The sequence below is a fragment of the Macaca fascicularis genome, chromosome 10, assembly GCF_037993035.2.
Source record: "Macaca fascicularis isolate 582-1 chromosome 10, T2T-MFA8v1.1".
NCBI classification, from domain to species: domain Eukaryota; kingdom Metazoa; phylum Chordata; class Mammalia; order Primates; family Cercopithecidae; genus Macaca; species Macaca fascicularis.
The window spans coordinates 64,619,653-64,634,783 of NC_088384.1; the positions used below are offsets into that span (position 1 = coordinate 64,619,653).

Genomic DNA, 15,131 nt, shown 5'->3' on the forward strand with positions numbered 1-15,131 from the left:
AAATGCCCACGTCTCCAACTGCCAAGGGGGACAATGCCCAGGTGTGGTTCACGTGGTTTCTCAGACTTTGGCAGGCTTAAGCCCCCATGCCCACACAGGCTTTTTTCGCAGAAGTGAATCTTGATGTGGCACAAAGAGGAAGAGTTGCTAAGAAAAAGGGAATTGGGTTCTGCTTGGTGTGGATCTTCCCAAAGTGGATCCAGAGACAAGGGCTTGGGTGTAGGCAGCTTATGTAGAAGGTGGTCCCAGGAAACCCAAATGAGGGAGTAGGGAAATGAATGGAGGAGGCAAGGAAGAAGATATAGGAGGTGTCAAGGGCAGGTTACCCGTGTGGGCAAACAGACTCAATTCTCTGGGCTGGGGGTCTTGCCTGTGCTCCCCTTTCCAGGTAAGTACGTTCACAGTGAAGCAGCCTCCTGTGATGGGGAAGCCCTCAGGTAGAGAGAAGGGCTTGAATGGGAAGTTGTCAATTTACAGCGATCTGCCCCTCATGGCTGAAGATGAACACAGGTAGGCTGAGGGGATACAGGAAGGGGCACCAACATATTATCTTAGGGGTTTGATCAACATGTAATAAAGTGACAAGAATCATGTCTATGTTTTGCAATGAGATGCTTGTCACCCTCGAAGCACTGACAGAAGAGGGTGCCCACTGCCACCCAGACAGTGACTGCCCAGGATTCTGATGCAGAGAAAATCATGTGCTTAACAGCAGAAAAATGCCACCTACCATTTAAAACAGACCCTGACCCCATTCAGGAGGATGAGTGACAGTGAGCAAGGGCACATCCACTGGAAGAGGATATATTTGCAAACTCTAACACCCATGTCCCCTTGCCCAAAATTTAGCTCCAAAAATGATAAAGAAACATATTTTAAAACCACCTTAAGTTTGACCTTGTCATGAGTTCAAATTATGCAAACAAATAAATGAAATCATTGCAGATTGGGATACACGATGTTAAAGGAAGAGACAGGGCAACATGATAGAAAGTCAAGTAAATTGCAGTGAGGGTGGGGCGAGTGGGCTGCATTAGCTATGATTGTCAATGAGAGCCTCTGATAAAGTAACATTTGCTTTTTCTTCCCATGTTACCTGAGAGAGAGGGCAACATAAAATTTGAGGGATGAGAAAGTGGCAGCCACGTGGAGCTCCAGGGAAGGACCATTTAATGCAGAAGGAAAGTAAGTGCAAAGGCCCTGGGGTAAGAAAGAGGCGGGAGTCTTAGAACACCAAGGATACCAGGGAGTGGGATGCCTTGTACAGGAGGGAAAGGGATATGGAATATGTTTGAAGGACTAGGCAAGATCTCCAAAATCCCAGAAACCACAGTAGGTATTTCAAGCAGAGAGAATTTAATATGGGAGTTCGTGGCACAGGTGAATGAAGAGTTGAGGAGTCAAACAAGAAGCAGTGACAAAATCCAGATATGAGCAACACCAGGAGACTGATCCCACCCCTAGGCCAGAGGGGCAAAGGGAGAATGCATGTGGGGCTCTCTGAGCCCAACGTCTCTGTGCCCTCCCAGCCAGGCACAACAGGAGCACAGAGAGGGACTGCCTTGTGCTGGAGCTGAACTCACGGATGAAGCCTAGCCAGGGCTGGAGATGTCATGTGAAACAGGAAGAAGGGGCAGGCACATCCAGGCTTCTCTCCTCCTCCCAGCAGCCAATCTCCTGCCAGTGACTCCCATTGGCTGACTCTACCAGGAAGCAAGGGCTCCTGGGAAATGTAGTTCCCTTCACTGCATCACATAGGCACAGCTGGGGAGTGGTACCCTATGTGCCATTTAGCTGTCATTTCTGCTGTATTCCCCGAAGTTAGCCGTCAGTGCTATGGTCAGATTAGGTGCTTAAGAAACCTTTGCTGAATTATCAACTACTCATGAAACAAGAAGATCCAAACAAGTGATGCTAAGGGCTTTAGTCCTATTACCCCAAATCCATATGAAGTTCTTCATCCTCAGCAAGACTACCCGATTGTAGGCAGTTTACCTGATTAATCAAAGTGTACTTATATCGCTGATGATGGAGAACCGTAAGCTTCTTCACAGCATTTCCTCAGTCACTTGCGTATAGATGGTATTCACATTTAGTCCTGCATGTCTAAAAGCTGGAAGAAGTTCCCCACAGCAACAGGACAAGGGATGGCACAGGTGCCCTCCAATCCAGCTGGTGAAGTCAGAACTAACTTCCTCAGTCCACACCGAGAAGATAAACTGGTCCAGGACCGGCTGGTTATCACATGGGGTTTGGAATCCATTAGTACTGAATGTTCTTATATTCCCTCCTCCCATCCTTCCTCCAGGCATTGCCCTCCATCTCTCTGACTGTTCATATGTGGTAGCCAGCGTGTACAGGATATGGCTTCATTTTCCTGCTGTGATCTCCTTTGTGATTTCAAAAAGGTTAATTCATTACTTGGTAGAAAATGTGAAATTCAACAAAAATATTGCCTTTCTTACTAAGCAAACTAAGCCTGGTCTAGCTGGGGATATGATGTAACAATTTTCTTGGTGGTCTGCCCTCAAACCGTCAGGTTTCCATAGCCTTAACAATGTAGCCGTGGACCATGGGGAGCTAGCATTGCCTCCAGGGTGATGTCACAGTTCCTGAATCCTTGCACTAGGTGGGGCCAGCCTCCTGTTGTGTAGACTCATCACTATACCAGTCCTCTGTTCCTGGTCTCTGGAGCTTTTATTCGGGAAAGTGACCCGTTAGCTTCTGAGGACCAGGGTGAGAGAGGACAAGCTTGAATGCCCTTCACAATGGAGAGATGTGTGCACACTGTACAGGCATCAGTTCCTCTATCAGTGCACAGGTAGCTGCAATGTAAGTGGCTAGTGTGCAGGAACAGCGAGAGAGCTGGAGGATAAACACCTTGGCTTCCTTCTCCTGGAGGGGACAGTTCTGAGTCCTCATGTCCCCGCCCCCCTCCCTCAGAGACCACACCTCGGCTGCTCACAGCGATGGCTGCCCATCAACTCACCCTTCCATGCCCCCACCTCCACACTTCTGGTCCCTCTTCCTCGTGCCCTTACAGGTGATTCCTGGAATCCTCTCTCAGATAAACTGCTTGACTCCAAATCCTTGTCTTAGGCCTGCATGTGAGGAGATAAAACCCAGACAAAGAGGTAGATGTGAGCAGATGCGCTCCCCTGAACAGGAGATAAGTGGGCTGAGAGGTGAAGGAAGAGGACGAGGTAAGAGAGTGGGGATGGGGAGAGTGGTCTAGGCAGGAATGCACATGCAAGGGCTCTGAGCACGCACGGCCTCATGGAATCCCCAGGCCTGCCCGCTTCCGTTTGGAAGGAGGGCACGTCAGGGTTTCCAGTGCTGGGCGGCGCTGTTGGCATTCGAGGCTCACTCTTTGCCATGGGGGCTGTCCTGTCACTGTAGAGTGGTAAGAAGCATTCCTGGCCTCTACCCACTAGACACGAGAAAGATCCCCCAGTTGTGACAACCAGAAATGTCCCCAGACACTGTTAAATGTCCCCTAGGGGGCAATGTTGCTTCCTGTGGAACTGGGGTACAGGGCTCTGAAAAGATGAGGACGGAGAGTTGGCCGCTGCCAGTGTCCCCCTTCCTTTGCACATTCATGGACATGTCCCTTGCCAGGTCCTCCTTAAGGCCGGTGACTGGCCAGGCTGCCTGCTGAGCGACAGGAGGGCTTGTTGGCTCAGTTGCTTTTCAGAGGCCTGACTGGTGGACATTCTTGCCTTTGTCCACTAGATGGACCCATTGCAATGCCGTACCCAGGAGACGAGGGGTGGCCAGAAAGGTTCCAGTTTCACTGAGATGGAGAATTTGGTATTTGAGGCATTTTCCAGTTGAATTCTCCTGACCCCTTCAAGTCCTGGAACCCAAAATGTTGTATTTCTCCCAAGTGCGTTTGTGGGTGCAGCTGTGTGGAGAGGCAGCCAGGGCTTGGCCATGAGCTCCTGCAAGCTCACCCGGGACAGGTGTAAGTTCCAGCACCATCACTTCTTCCCTGTCTGTAAAGTCGGGGTAAACAAAACGCTTATTTCACAGGGCGGCCACAAACGCTAAATGAGACACGACTAGTCAAGTGTGGAGCCCAGGCCCATCTCCCAGAGGAGCTCAAAAAATATTAGCAGCCCTTACCATTGGAGCCTCTGCCTCCTAGACCTGCCCCAATATCTATGGAGGGTGGGAGCAGAGTCGCTTTTCCTCACTGGACCTCAGTTTACTCCTCAGAAAGACAGCAGTGATGATGCCCTCTCAAGATACCCTCTAACTCCACAATCCCTCTCTCTATTGATCGTGTAGGATGAGGCAGTCCAAGTTAAACACTTTGTTCTTAGCACCTCATTTCATTTCCATAAAAGCCTTACAGGACACACGCTTTTCTTACCTGCATCTTACATAAAGGTAAACCAAGGCACAGAGGGCTCAGTGGGTGAGGAGGGTTTCAAACCCAGCTGTCTAGACCCGGCGCCCACATGGCTAACCATCCCGTAACCTGCAAGGAAAAATGGTTGTTGTCATTCCTTCTGCAAAAGAAGGATGGCTGCTTGGTTCACAAAGGTTAAAGTTATTTAGCAAGGGGAGCTCAAAGGGCTTTGACTGCATTGCAGCCTGGGAGTCAGAGCAGGAATGGAAAACAACCACGAGCTGGCATTGTGTCCGGACCCTTCGAGGGGTTCCTTGAAAGGAGCTATTTTCCTTTTATTCCTATGCAGGGGTTGGCAAACTTTTTCTGTAAAAGGCCAGAGAATAAATAGCTTAGACCCTGCAGGCCATATGGTCTCTGTCACAACTACTCAACTCTGTCAATGCAGCACAAAAGCAGTCATAGACAAAATGAAAACAAATGGGAGTGGCTGTGTACCAATAAAACTTTGTTTATTAAAGGCAGGCAGTGGCCTAGATTTGGCCTCCTGGCCACAGTTTGCCAGTCCCTGAGCGAATGCAGCACTTTACCCCAAACTTGTACTGAAGTTTTAGTTGCGCTTCATCTGGCCAAAAGCATTGCCCACCAAACGTGGACCGTGTCCCCAGTGTGGGATTCCTACGTGGCCAAAGATAAAAAGCATTTGGCTTTTATTGATAAGGTGTTTCTAAGTGGAATATGTCAGAATGGGTCAGGCTCTAATGAGTGTCTGGGAAACAGAGCCTAGGCAGGCACACGGGGAATGGGCTGGCTTCTCTCCTCTGGGTCTGTCCCAGAGAGCCTGCAGGCGGTCCACACAGCGGACATGGTTTCTCTGCCCAACTCTGAAAGTAGACGACATGAAACGTGTGAATGATACTTTCTCACATCACACTACGTCAACCTGCAGAAGCTTGCACTGCATGTGCATGTGCTGGTGCACGCCCGGGAAGGCAGCAGCTGACTGGGACCCACTTTCCCCTGTGCAGAGATGGGAAGGTCTGTCTAGAGTGCCTGCTTAGCTGCTTCTGGTGCCCCCCACACAGTCCCTGTCTATTCACTGCTAGGGAAGAATCCTGGTTCTGCTTCTGTGACAAGTTGCACGAATTGCCCCGATCCAGCCAACTGCAGTGTTAAGACTCAGCAGTGGGTAGCCAGAGGGGGATTCTGACTTGTAATGCTACATGGGTCCTCATCAAACCTGAGAAAGTATCAACTCCTTGTAAGGAAAAAGATATCAGAGAATTATCAACATATCTCATAAACCTATACAGCTCCAGGAAGAAACACCTAGTGAATGTAGCTCTTAACCAACAGCAGCATACATCTTTGCACATTTTTTAAACCCTATAAAACCAACAAATTCAAATTATCAGCATTAGTTTAACATGATCGATGGTGTTTTGAGTGAAACTAAATGGTCATGTTGAATAGTAGAAAGATGTCTTGGCTGCATGCTTTCCTGATGGAATGGCTTTGGTGACATCATCCTCACATTTTCAGTAATTTTCCTGAAAATAGTGAACTCATTTTAACTACACTTTCATTATGTCGATGGAGAAATCACTTCTAATTGTGCATTACAGACCAGAATACTCCAGAAAGCAAAAATCTACCACAGAATGATAAAAGTTTTCTTTCATATTCTCTGTGTTGCAAGAGACCAGTTGCAAGGTGGCACATATACAGCCTGAGAAAGCTGTTGGCTCAGAAAAAGGTAGCATCTTAGCTGCTGCCAGCCACTTGGGAATTGATAAGCCACTGTGACTCAGTTCTTGCTGCTTCCCTCTTGTTGATGCATTATAAGGCTTCTCCACATAGGTGGCTCCCGGCCAGCTTGGTAACAAAGACATAAAGACCTTTGCAACTGGGCAGTTCTGCTGTTGGGCAGCATTGCTAGCCAGTGTGTGCCATGTCTTCAGGAAAATGGAAATTTTTGAGATTCTCATTTGAACTTGGGGATCCCTAAGAGTACAATACATTTTGTCCTATGAGTACACAGGAAGGTGGGTTTTCCATGCAACCGGTTTCTTGCTTAAGCAGTAAGTGTTTTTTCTTAGATGCTTAGGTTGCCACTTGTAAAACTTTTACTTCACATTCATAGTTCGAGGAATGTTGACTAGTCTGCATTCTGATTTTCTACCATAGTTTTGTGTCAGCTTTTTTTCCTAAAAATGATTTTATAACATCTACAGAGCCAATTGTTTACCAAAGAAACAGTTTGCTGACTTTGTTATGTGAGTGGGAAATAATATTTAATGTGTAGAAATTAGGTTATTAATTTGTCCAGGAAGTATATTCTTTTTCAAAATTCACCTATGTCTGTAATTTTTGATTTTGTTTTTGTGCTTGTGTTCATCTTTGGGGTCATGGAAGCAAACAATTCTATGGGTAAAACCACATGGAATTATTATTTCTGTAGGTCAAACATAGAGGCAAATATATTAACATATGATTCAGTCTGATAGAATATAGTCATATCATCAGCTTTATCGATATGATGCACAGGCATTCTCATTAAAAAAAAAAAAATCCCCAAGCCAGATTTCAAATCTAAAAACTAAATGTGAAGCTTCTTATTCAGGAAACAAAATTGCAAAGCTGACAATGTGATGGGCCATGGGAAGAGATAGAGCTGGCGGGGTGATAGATAATTAGAGGCAGCTCAGGGTTCCCGAGACGGAGCTTCTTCCCCAGTGGATGATGAACGATGCCGGGAACAACATCTTTGGCGACTCCTGTTCTTATAACCATGTTTTTGGAAGATGTAGCGGAGAAAACTTGCCAGCATGATTTGGTTCTCTCACTTTCTAGCTTTAAGTTTGAGCATCAGCTGGAGCTTTGGTGGGAAGAGGTGAAGGGGACTCTGGGTCAAAATTTTCTCTGCTTTGCAATTTCCCTCAAGTGTGAACCTCTGAGCAGGTCGAGGGTCCATTATGGACGATGGCCGTACGCAGAGCTGACAGCAAGGAGAAAATGACCCAGCAGGGAAAGAATTAAAAGAATGTCACCGTTGTTTGCTCTGGCTCACTTTTTTAATACACCAGTCACCTTGACATTTCTAAAGGAATTTTTCAAGAGCCGACGTTTAAAAAGTATGCAACTTGTCCAAATAAAATGTTCAGAATCACCAGGTGGGCCCCCTAAATTTTGGCTGTGCTATTCCTCTCACAAAGGTGTGACTTGAATCTTGTTTAACCAAGAGTCACCTATACTTTTGCTGGTGAGAAAGTATTTTCCATTTCAGGTGACCGAGTCTGGGATACCCGGCCTTTGCTGAATGTCAACACTGTTGGGGCTTCTGGTGGTTGCTCAGTGACCCTAGATAAGCACATTCATGCTTAGCAATTCCAAGGTTTTTACTTCCCAGCTTGGGACAATACAAATCATTAACATGTTCTAATCTCAAGAAAAGGACTTCTTCGTTTAACAAATAACATCAGATGTGAAAAGCAATGGAATCCCTCTTGGTCTTTCAGTATTGCATTTGTGTGTGTAGAGCTGGGTTTATTACACATTTGCCTGTTGCGAAATTCTATTAGACCAAACTCCATTAAAATATCCAACAGTGGCAGAACACAGCAAAGATTTATGTCCACAATTTCATTAATCGAGTGTGCAGGCATAATATAATTCAGACTGAGTATCCCTTATCTGAAATACTTGGGACCAGAAGTGTTTCAGATTTCACATTTTGGAATATACTTACTGGTTGTGTGTTGCAAATCCCAAAATCTAAACTCCAAAATCCCAAATCCAATGAGCATTTTTTAAGGCATCATGTTGGCCTTCAATAGGGAGCATTTCAGAGATCAAATTTTCAGATCTGCAAATTCAACCTGTACTGAATTGAGAAATGGCTCATGAGGAAGCCAACATTGAGGAAGACTTTGAAGGATAGGTTAGATTTTGACATGAATTGGACTTTGGAGTCAAACTGCAGCTTCCAAATTCTGGGCTCAGATCCACAAAGAAATCTTCAGCTCAGTTCAAGATTCTGTTATTAAAAACTGTGCGACCTTAGGGGAGGTTAGGAACCATTAGGAGCCTCAGGTCCTCTCCCACAGGGCAACAATAAGAACCAACACTGCTGAAAATCCTGTAACTTGGGACTAACACTTGGTAAGTACTTTACAGTACGTGTGATTGCCTCTGCTACTACTGTGCTGTTTGCTATTGTTATCATCCTCACCACTTGTGGTAGGAGGCATTATTTGCCATAAATCTTCATCTCTCCTGCATCCACACCCTTGCCAAGGTAAGGTGCATGTGAACTATTTTCTTGCCCCTTTACTTTGGGCTGGAGCATTCAACTTTGTTTCACCAATAGCCTGTAGAAGAAGGGACTGTTTTCCAGTTTTGAGCCTAGGAATCAAGAAGCGTTTTATGCTTCCACATTCCCTCTTATTTTTCTTCCAATGACATGAGAAGAAGTCCTCCTGGGTCACTACTGTGCCTGCAGCCTTGGCTCAAAACAAGCACTGGTGGAGCTGAGCACCCCTTGCCCACCCACAGACCAGCACTGAGAGCAGAACCACCTGGGCCAAGGCAGCATGGAGCAGAACTGCCTGGCAAAGCCCAGCCCTGATCAGCTGAACCCAGAGAACACACAGGCACATGAGCAACAGTAAATGACTGCTGGATTTTGCCATTGATATGAGGATGTTTTGTTATGCAGCTAAAGCTAACTGATACATTATTCCTGATAATTTCAATACCAGAGGCTGTTGAATAAGCAATAGTCTGATGGAGGGGCTATATAGGATGGAAACTGGAAACAGTGGGAAAACAGGGTATGGAAAACAGAACAGTGGGAACTAAGGATTAAAGAGCATGGAGATTACAGAGGTCCCTGAGGATAAAGCTAAGGAGCCCAGGCTTTACCCATTTTACAGAGGTATCCCCTGGAGGCTTTAAGGAGGTTGAGGTGAACAAGCAGAACGTTAGGAGAGGTGATAGGACAGCAGCTCCTTCTCATGCAGGCCATGCAGGATGGGGCTGGTCACCTGGCACCACAGCTCCCTGCACCCTCCTCCCATCAGGCATTGGAGAGGCTGTCCAGTTGGTGGTCTCCCTTCCTTTCCCTGTCCAGAGTGGCCTTGATCATCTTTTCCCCGGATTTTAGCATTGATAAATACACCAGGGGGCAGTGAGGTGGCAGCCCAGACCCTCTCTCCTTCCTGACAAATGCACTATCCTGGACATTGTCTAGACCTGGGACTGTGGCTAAACAAGAGTAACAGACACTAAACCAATGATCTGCACTTTGTCCCTATATTGTCAGCAGCTCCAGCAGCCTAAGGGCTATCCTCTGAAGCAGAGTCACAGAGCCAAGTGTAGCAAGAAAAGGCTTGGTGATGCTGGGGGAGGAGGAACCGGCACAGAGGAATCCAAAGGAGCCTTGGCAGCATCACAGCAGACAAACCTGTGCCCGCTGACTGCCCTACTCAGACTTTGCCTGTCTGTGGTGGCCCACTGTCCTTGGGGTGGATCAGCCTGGGAGTTTCATTAAAGTGAAGGGGACAGGGGGATTGTGGGCAGTGTTGGGACTCAGCAAAGACCTGGGCTTAACGGATCAGAACCAAAACCCCAGCTCCACATGGGCAGCCCTCAGTTTTAATGGGCCAGCCCCTTCTGAGAAACCCAGCCAGGGAGGAGCACAGGACCAGCAACAGGGGATGCTTCTAAACCCCTATCTCGCTTGATAAGCTCAGCACCTTCCAAGCATCTGAAGAATGTTTATATTCCTATAAGTTTCTGAAGCCACGTTCAAATCGTAGCTCTACCACCAATGAGCTGCATGCTGGAGGGGAAGTGACTTCACCCCAGGCCTGAGTTCCACATGCCTAGACTGGGTGAGAGGGCCTCGCCACAAGCTCTCCAAGAGGACGACCTGCACCCTGTGCCTTTAATGCACTTAGAGCAGCAGGTGCCTCATTAAACGCTCACTGCCATTCTGCGATCATTATTGCATTCACTTCCTGGGGCTGCTGCAACAAAGTCCCACAACCTGGGGGAGCTGAAACAGCAGACCCTGACTGTGTCAGGGTTCTGGACACTGGAAGTCTGAGATCAAGGTGTGGTCAGAGCTGGTTCCTTCCGAGGACTGTGGGGAAGACTGTTCCACGCCTCTCTGCAACTCCAGGTGATTTGCAGGCAACCTTTCCATTGCTGGCTTCGCAGACACATCACCCAGTCTCTGCCTTCGTGTTCACACGGCGCTCTCCCTGAGTGTGTGTCTGTGTCCCAGCCTCCCCTGTTTATAAGGACATAGTCGCATTACATGAGTACTATTACTCTAATAGGACCTCATCTTAACTAACTACATCACAAATAGCCCATTGCCACATAAGGTAGCATTCTGAAGTACTAGGGGCTAGGACATCAACATAGGAATTTGGGGAGCACATAATTCAACCCATGACAATGATAAGCATGTTATTATTAAGAATATGTAACCACTATAGGACGAACGCAAATACTGTAAAATCCTACTCATAGGTGTGCCGGGATTCAATGGCATCACTGGAAAATTGTCTGACACAAAGAAGAGGTTCAACAAATGGTGTTTTACTTCCTCACTGTCAGCCTAAATGTAAAATGTATTTGCTCATTGGCCCAACAGACATGTTTTGACTTCGAATTTTATGCCAGCTTTACATATACATGCTTATACATTGTATGTGACATTTTGTACATGTAAACATTAGTTCTGCCTTCTAATGTTATTTTGAAATCTCCTTTCCCTTGTCAAAGTGTTCTTTTTAAATTATATAAAATAGCTGAATAATATTTTAAAGCCAAAATGCTACAATTTACTTGCCATGTTTTATAATTTGCTTGCATTCAGATGGTGTACCATCTTGTATTCTGTTATGAAACAGCACAACCATGCATCTCTAACCCTGCCACCCTACCCCTAGAACTTTATTTACTATGAAATGTGTCTCCTTGTACTTTCATTTGCATTTATTGAGAACTGGAAGGTAGAACCTACTTCCCTGTCAGTGTTGACCATCAATATTTCCTCCCACATGTGGCTTCTGTTTCTGTCTCTGGGCAGATTTATTCTAACCTGCCCTCAACTCTGTAAGAAGATTGTTCATTCTCTAGGGCTAGTCCAAGCCTCCTGGCCCCGTGCTTACTTCAAATTCACTTAAATCTGACATAAAAGTTTTCAGGACAGGCTGGATCAAGCTGTGCCCTTGTGTGAGCACTCCCTGGACAGAATGTCTGGTCATCTTCTGTGTAAATTCTTTCCCATGACTCACAAATAGAAATCAGGAGAGGAGGGAGGTAAGAGGTGCAAGACTCTGCAGCTGTCTGGAGAGTCAGCAAAGGGAGACAGAATCTTTAGTTACTTCACATGTATAACAATATGGCTGGGTTTTGTTTGATTTTGTTTACACTGTTGAGTTATCAAAAGAAGTGGTGCATAAAAATGTCAAATAACCAGATTCTCTCCCTTTCTTACTGACTACATAACTCTAAGAAGCATGGCCAGACCCATGGCTCAGTGGCACCTATACACGGCCACATATGAGAAAGCCAGGGATGGGTGGCCTCATCGTACCCCAAGCACAAGGCCTCATCCACGCAGCCCTGCTGGTTTGATAGCAGCAACATAGGCAAGCTCTCGGGATTTTTATTTGGTGGGCTTGTCTACTCCGTAGCTCACCCTCAAAAGAGGAAGTGCCCAGAAAGTCACCAGCTGAAGCAGGCATAGAAGATCTGGGCCCATTTGCTCATTTGTTCCTTGCACAGAGTTTAGGAAGGTACCCATCTTGCAGGAAATACAACCTGGTTTGTCGAATAAATGCATTGCAAAGAAGGGAGACGGGAAGATAGGGAGAAAGGGAGAAGGTCAGGGCAGTGGAGTGCGAGGCAAAGAGAAAGAAAGGGAGAAAGAGACGGGGAGGACACCTACCAGTTAAAGGAGATTGAGAACAACTCATTGCAATAGGTAATTTAGCTGCTAATTCAAAGAAACCGCTAAAAAAGGATGATGATATTTATGAGGCAGTTAGAAATATAACATGAACTGGATTATTTGATGATACCGAGGAAACTGTTGCTCATTATTTTACATACAGTAATAGCATTGTGATTGTATTTTTTTCCATTTTTATTTTAGATTCAGGGGGTACATATGCAGGTTTGTTACCTGGATATATTGCGTGATGCTGAGGTTGGGGTACAAATAATCCCATTAACTGGGTATTGAGCATGGTATCTAATAGTTGCTTTTTCAATTTTGACCCCCTGCCTACCCCTCACCTCTAGTAGTGCCCAGTATCTGTTGTTGTTTCTTTATATCCATGAGTACTCAATGTTTAGTTTCCACTTATAAATGAGAACTACTGGCTTTCTGTTCCTGCCTTAATTTAATTAGGATAAGGGCCTCCAGCTGCATCCAAATTGCTGCAGAGGATATGATTTTGTTCTTTTTTTCATGGCTGCATGGTATTCCATTGTGTATTTGTGCCACATTTTCTTTATCCAGTCGATATGATTATATTTTTTAAGACGACTTCTTATATTTTAGTGGTACACAGCAAAACATTTACTGGATAAAATTATGTGATGGTGAGAGCATAAAGAAACCAGTTGGCTGTAAGTTTGTACTTAATTAAGCAGTGACCTAGAGTTTTCATTAGGGAACCCACTCCGTAAATGTCAAGATAAGGATACCTTTTCTCTGAACTCATTCAGTATCTAAAGAGAAAAGTTTCTCCAAGCTTTTTATCAACAGTTGGGTGAGGAGCGGGCCACCTGCACTGTGGGTGATGCAAAATTGATAGGGGCTGGTGTCTGCACCTCACCCTTCAGCTTCAGGATGTCATACAAACTTTATTTGGTGAAGCCCTGGGTCCCACCCTGCCTTCTGCTGTGCCTGGAGTAGCTAAGTCAGGGAGTCTCTTGTTTCCATTTCTCCCAGTAATGTGGTCTGCATAGGGAAGGCAGGCCTATGCCTGCATGGGGAAGACATGGCCTGATCGTTGATGATGCTGAGGTTTGAGGCACAAATGATTCCGTCACCTGGGTACTGAGCATAGTATCCAACAGTTAGTTTTTCAACCCTTGCCGTCCTGCCTCCCTCTCTGATAGTGTCATCTCTTCCTTTCCAGTACCTCCCGCCCAAGCCTTGTGGATGTGCTAATTCCTCTCTCCGCTCTGGGTTGGTAATCCTTCCTGTACACAGGAAAGGAACACGTGAGAATGGCAGCTCAGTTCTAGGTAGGATGCAGGCAGCCTGCAGCACTCCCCCTGAAGGCTTGGCTCAATCACACATTCTCATCTGCCCATTTGTCAACAAACAGGGACCAGTTCTGCCCACAGTGCTGGTGGATGCAGAAAACCAGGTCCCCGCTGTCCGTGAGTTTTGCCCTGGTTAGACAGTGTGAAGGTATCAAATGACTGAAGATAATTAGCATCCAACAATGAGAATAAAACTGAAAACATCGATGTGGATTACAGTCAACCCAAGCTGGTAGTCTATTTATGTAAAGTTTGGACAAAACTAACCTAGCCTGATAAAAGTTAAGTCAGAGGTTGCCCTAGTAGGGTCAGGGAAGGCGGTTAGCTGGGCACACATGTGAAGGACTTTCTGGAGCAGTGGAATGTTCTAGATTTTGATTTGGGGAAACCGTTACATCTTCTGTCAAACCTCACTGAACTAGAGGGAGTGACACTTCTCTGAGAGTACCTTGTATATGATTATGATTTCTGAGATCATGTCTATGTTTTATGTATTTGAGAAACAAAACTAAATCAATAGGGCAGGGAAAATCCTCCTGCCAATGGTGGCCTGAAAAACTCACTCTGTCACATATACATGAAGTTGATGAGTGACAACAATTTGATGTCTTAACCAGGGGTTCTTGTCCTGGTCTAAGGATGTATTATGACAGAGGCCCCAAAATCCCCTAAAATAAGATAGAAAATGTCGTTCATATATTGAGTTTTCTAGGAATGGAAGCCACTGTTCCATCAGATTCCCAAAATCATTCCTGACTCAGTGGACTTAGAAACCCCTCTTCTAAAAACAAACAAACAAACAAACAAATAGTCTGATGAGTTAATGCTGGAGCATGCAGGAAGCATAGAGCCCAGTGCCTCTGTCCCTGGGGAATCATATTTTTCCTGAAAGCTTCCAGAAAGTTGAGAGGCTGGCATTTGCTTCCTTGCTCTGCTACCACCTGCAGAGTGAATGAAGAAATATGGAGGCCACCGTCTACCAGGGCTTTGAGGGTGGGGTATGTAGTAAAAGATAAGGAGGTTCCTTTAAAATAATTGAAAGTAAAACTACTAATATTATGACTGCACTAATGCACATTCCCACCAGCAATATAAAAGGGTTACCCCTTTCTCTACATCCTAACCAGCAGTTATTATTTATTGTCTTTTTGATAGTGGCTATTCTAACCTGGGTGAGATGATATCTTATTTTGGTTTCAATTTACATTTTCCCTATGATTAGTGATGTTGAGCATTTTTTCATATACCAGTTGGTCATTTGTGTGTCTTCCTTTGAGAAATGCCTATTCAAGTATTTTGCTCTTCTTTAACTTTATAAGGTTTTTAAATTTGTTTTGTTTTCTTTTTGCTATTGAGTTGTTTGAGTTTCTTATATAGTTTAGATATTGTCCTCTTGTCAGATGTATAGTTTGCCAGTATTTTTTCCCATTCTGTAGGTTGTATCTTCACTCTGTTGATTGTTTCCTTTGCTGTGCAGAAG

The 15,131-nt window shown here is 45.4% G+C and overlaps 1 long non-coding RNA gene across 1 annotated transcript; it reads left to right on the top strand.

The window, feature by feature from the left end:
- Window positions 1–2,604: 2,604 nt before the first annotated feature.
- On the top strand, window positions 2,605–4,263 carry LOC107126583 (uncharacterized). The gene is made up of 3 exons (XR_006690214.2): window positions 2,605–2,832; window positions 3,100–3,203; window positions 4,033–4,263. It is a non-coding gene; the product is annotated as an uncharacterized lncRNA (long non-coding RNA).
- The last annotated feature ends 10,868 nt before the right edge of the window (window positions 4,264–15,131 follow it).